The following is a 5000-nucleotide window of genomic DNA, read 5'->3' as shown; positions in this document are numbered from 1 at the left end:
ATTCTGTTGATGTTTGGTGGTTGAAGAGACGGGCCTGAATGGGTTTGGATCGTCAATCATCTTATCACCACACACTATTATACAAAGGTAGAGTACCTGCAAGACCTAAGGTCTTCCTTGGTACGACTGACAATATCTATGAGAGTTGGGCTTTAATGCTATCAGACTTCATATCTTGCATATATGTTCAAACTAGTCACTCAACAGAGTGAGCAGTATTAGTATTGAGCTCTGCTTGTGCAAAGCAGACCGCAGATTGATCCAAGAAATTGGTATCAAGCGGTTATAATACTATGCTGTTTAGTTGACTTGCAAACGTACCCAGCAATGGTTACTCCTGCTAGATGTGCTTGCACATTTTAGTGGAAGAAGATGGATTCTAAAGAGTTTTCTGCAGAATCATCTTAATGCACGACATAAATCTCGATACCTCGTTAAAGTTAACATCCACTTGCTGGTTGTTAGCTGAGGATATCGTATTTATAGCTGCAAAAACAACTTGTTTAGCATTTTACTTTGCTAAAACATCAAGTTACCTGGTTGATCCTGCCAGTAGTCATATGCTTGTCTCAAAGATTAAGCCATGCATGTCTAAGTACATACTGTTTATAAAGTGAAACCGCGAATGGCTCATTAAATCAGTTACGGTTCCTCGGATATTCTTTTTTACATGGATAACTGTGGTAATTCTAGAGCTAATACATGAACAAGTGTTCCAACCTCAGCTTGCTGACGGAAGGATCGCATTTATTAGTACAAGACCAATGATTCTTATTCACCTAGAACCCTGTTCAGTGATTTCGGTCGCTGTCTAAGGACTAGCAGTGGGGATCTTAGCAACTTCGGTTGCATTTCTTGTGATGACTCTGAATAACTGAGCAAATCGTATGGCCTCTGAGCCGACGATGTATCCCTCAAGCAACTGCCTTATCAACTGTCGATGGTAGGTTATGCGCCTACCATGGTTGTAACGGGTAACGGGGAATTAGGGTTCGATTCCGGAGAGGGAGCCTGAGAAACGGCTACCACATCTAAGGAAGGCAGCAGGCGCGCAAATTACACAATCCCAGTACGGGGATGTAGTGACGAAAAATAACAATACGGGACTCTATTGAGGCCCCGTAATTGGAATGAGTACAATTTAAATCCTTTAACGAGGATCTATTGGAGGGCAAGTCTGGTGCCAGCAGCCGCGGTAATTCCAGCTCCAATAGCGTATATTAAAGTTGCTGCGGTTAAAAAGCTCGTAGTTGGATTTCAGTCGAACCTATGGGGTCCACTGATTAAAGGGTTAGATGGTGATGTTAGGTTTCTTGCTTGTGTCTACGGATGCTTGCTTGAACCTTCATTCCTCTTTCCTGGTGGTTACATTCATAGTGTTTAGACAGAAAATTGCTCGATATTTGCTATCAATGCTCTTTACCGAGTGTTGATTCAAGCGATCGAGACTTTTACCTTGAAAAAATCAGAGTGCTCAAAGCAGGCGTCCAAAACCTCGAAAGAGGTGCCTAAAAACGGTATGGTCAACCATCTATATGATGCGTACCACTACCTTAACTTGAATGATCTTGCATGGAATAATGGAATAGGACCTTGGTTCTATTTTGTTGGTCTTAAGAATCCAAGGTAATGATTAAGAGGGACAGACGGGGGCATTTGTATTGCGGCGCTAGAGGTGAAATTCTTGGACCGTCGCAAGACAAACTACAGCGAAAGCATTTGCCAAGAATGTTTTCATTAATCAAGAACGAAAGTTAGAGGTTCGAAGGCGATCAGATACCGCCCTAGTTCTAACCATAAACGATGCCAACCAGCGATCATTCTGAGTAACTAATTTCATGACTCGAATGGAAGCTTCCGGGAAACCAAAGTTTTTGGGTTCCGGGGGAAGTATGGTTGCAAAGCTGAAACTTAAAGGAATTGACGGAAGGGCACCACCAGGAGTGGAGCTTGCGGCTTAATTTGACTCAACACGGGAAAACTCACCCGGCCCGGACACTGAGAGGATTGACAGATTGAGAGCTCTTTCTTGATTCAGTGGGTGGTGGTGCATGGCCGTTCTTAGTTGGTGGAGTGATTTGTCTGGTTAATTCCGATAACGAACGAGACTCTAGCCTACTAAATAGACTTGCAGTTTACACTGCAGTACTTCCCCTTAGTCAACCTGTGGGTGGTAGTATCTCTTGATGGTTTCGGCTGTTGAGGGCTCTGCTGCTATTAGCCTACAGAATTGGCTAGGGTAAGGATGCTGTAGCACTGTAAGGACTTCTTAGAGGGACAAGCGGCGCTCGCAGCCGCACGAAACAGAGCAATAACAGGTCTGTGATGCCCTTAGATGTCCGGGGCCGCACGCGTGCTACACTGAAGTGGTCATCGTGCATACTGTTTCCTGCTCCGAAAGGAGTGGGTAACCGCTTGAACCCATTTCGTGATGGGGATTGGGCATTGTAATTATTGCCCATGAACGAGGAATTCCCAGTAAGCGTGAGTCATTAGCTTGCGTTGATTACGTCCCTGCCCTTTGTACACACCGCCCGTCGCTACTACCGATTGAATGATTTAGTGAGGACTTCGGACTGGTCAATCCAGACCATTGGGAAACTAGTGGTCGGATTGTGCTGGAAAGATGTTCAAACTTGATCATTTAGAGGAAGTAAAAGTCGTAACAAGGTTTCCGTAGGTGAACCTGCGGAAGGATCATTAACGTATTACCCTCTTATTATAAGAGAAATACAACCTTCAAACAATCAAACACTCTGCATAGTGATATTGTAGATGCTAATATGGTGAATGCAATTGAATTGTATTTGCATTAGAGTCGCAATTGTGAATGTTTATTGCAAACATTTAGCCATTGCAACATGATTCTAATTTGCATTACATTCGTTCATTCATACATCCATCTTTCATTATCCAATGCAACAAAGAGTGAGGGTTATCTAACGATAGCCATAATTTCTTTTGCAAAACAATTGTAGTTTATAATGAAAAGCCTGTCTTGCTACATACTTGGTACCTGATCAAGTCTTCAGCTTATGCTGACGGCAAGGTTTAAAGAAGGAAGTTTTACACTTCTTCGCCTAACTAAGTAAAGACAACTATGGTTTTTATAAACTGCATACAATTGTTTTCAAACCCTCTCAATGCAGATTTAGGATACTTATTAAAAGTCCCACGGTGGCAAAGATACATCTTCAAGCGGTGGATCACTCGAATTACCAATCGATGAAGAACGTAGCTAGCTACGATAATCGGTGCGAATTGCAGGACACGCCGAGCACTTGAGCTTCCAACGCACATTGCGGCTTTCGGGTCTTTTCCGAGGTCACATCTGTCTGAGAGTTGAGATGTAAAATAATCAACAAAACACTTGCATACTACCATATATGCATTGTTTTGAGAGGATTGTATATTTATATGCATGAATCTTGATGTTTTATTCCTTTTCTTAATTGCAATTCGTTGCAATTTAGTAAGGAGAATCTCAAATCTACTTGTTTCACATGATAAATTTTGTGTACAATGCATATTTCATCTCTGCAAGCAGTATATATGAATAGATACTAGCATGAGATTCTAAGGTTAGTCGCCTATCTGACGACGCTAAAGTCGTATTGCAGATAACTATGGTGATCAACTAACCTGTTAACTGATGAATCTTCTTGCACTTGTATAAATCGTACAAATAGTAGCTATTTCATTCTGTTAAAGCAGACCTAAGAAGTAATGCAAAGGCAAAATTTGTGCAAACATTAAAGTAGATTTACGTTGCTTGCTTGCAAACAACACAAATAAACATTAATCAACTTAATCAATATTTTTGATCTCAGATCAGGTGAGGTTACCCGCCGAATTTAAGCATATAATTCAGCGGAGGAAAAGAAATCAAATGAGATTCCCTGAGTAACGGCGAGTGAAAAGGGATGAGTCCGGCGCAAAGGTTTTCCATTGAAAGGTGGAAAGCGGTGCTGCGTAATGGCTAGAGTCACGATTATTTCAACTAAATCTGCAAGTCCCTCTGACAAGGGCCCTCTTCCCAGAGACGGTTCTAGGCCGGTGGCAGATCTTGGTTAATGGAATATCGATTACTGGCTTTAGTCGCGGATAGAGTCAGATTGCTTGAGAGTGCAATCCAAATTAGGAGGTAAACTCCTCCTAAGACTAAATACGATGGTAATATCGATAGCAAACAAGTACCGTGAGGGAAAGTTGCAAAGTACTTTGAAGAGAGAGTTCAAAAGGACGTGAAACCGCTTGTAGAGAAACGGATAGAACCACGAAGTGTAGCTGAGAGGAGAACTCAGCTCCTCTTGTGTATTGTTGCCTTTTTCTATTCAGTGCTAAGAATGCTTTACAGCGTTCCAAGATCAGTAGGTTAAGGGGTAACTTTTAGCCTGCCCTTGGATCTTGGTATTGATAGGAGGAGTGCAATATGTGCATGAGGAGTGCATTTTCTCAACTCTCGTGCTCAAACCACGACCAATGTGAAGGAGAGTGCAAAACTCTTGTTCAAGTGATAACAGCAAGGTGTACTAAACACACACCTAATCAGCATTTAGTTTTCACAGCTACTAATATTCCTTGCGTTGTTAGACTTAGCCTGTGAGCTAGTGTTGGCAACTGTTACCACAGTCACATTGGAGATGAATCTCTGCTTATGCAGGGTCAACAATGCTTGTCATCTGCTCTGACGAATCCGACTAGTCTTTCGTTGATGATGTCTGTTTCTTCACCTGGTGTTGAAACAACTCATGGATTGGCTGGCTTTTGGTGGTTTGTTGGTAAAAGTGGCAAGCTTACGTTAACCTAGTGATTCTGTGGTCAGTAGATCGGTACTCTATCCGACCCGTCTTGAAACACGGACCAAGGAGTCTAACATGTATGCAAGCTGATCAGTCTTGTTTAGGCTTGAAAGGCGAATTGAAAGAAATTGATATGATGTATGCTTGTAAGAGTATACCGCAATATCAGCCCGTGATATATCCACTTTACCGAGATTT

General features: G+C 42.1%; 3 non-coding genes across 3 annotated transcripts in view; all 3 read left to right on the top strand.

The window, feature by feature from the left end:
* The first annotated feature begins 533 nt into the window (after positions 1 to 533).
* Positions 534 to 2703, top strand: LOC149092660 (small subunit ribosomal RNA). The gene has a single exon (XR_016200711.1). It is a non-coding gene; the product is annotated as a small subunit ribosomal RNA (ribosomal RNA).
* A 487-nt stretch (positions 2704 to 3190) lies between these two features.
* On the top strand, positions 3191 to 3345 carry LOC149092659 (5.8S ribosomal RNA). Its single transcript, XR_016200771.1, has one exon. It is a non-coding gene; the product is annotated as a 5.8S ribosomal RNA (ribosomal RNA).
* A 476-nt stretch (positions 3346 to 3821) lies between these two features.
* LOC149092658 (large subunit ribosomal RNA) overlaps positions 3822 to 5000 on the top strand; it is a 4168-nt gene continuing 2989 nt past the window's right edge. Inside the window, exon 1 of the ribosomal RNA XR_016200750.1 lies at positions 3822 to 5000. This exon is cut by the window's right edge and continues 2989 nt beyond it. This is a non-coding gene — a ribosomal RNA (large subunit ribosomal RNA).

This window comes from Tetranychus urticae, unplaced genomic scaffold (assembly GCF_039701765.1).
Source record: "Tetranychus urticae isolate SD_2017Ah unplaced genomic scaffold, NJAU_TeUrti_SD_1.0 Scaffold_7, whole genome shotgun sequence".
Lineage (NCBI taxonomy): Eukaryota > Metazoa > Arthropoda > Arachnida > Trombidiformes > Tetranychidae > Tetranychus > Tetranychus urticae.
Note: the sequence above shows the minus strand (reverse complement) of the source record. Positions and strands in the feature narration are given on the sequence as shown.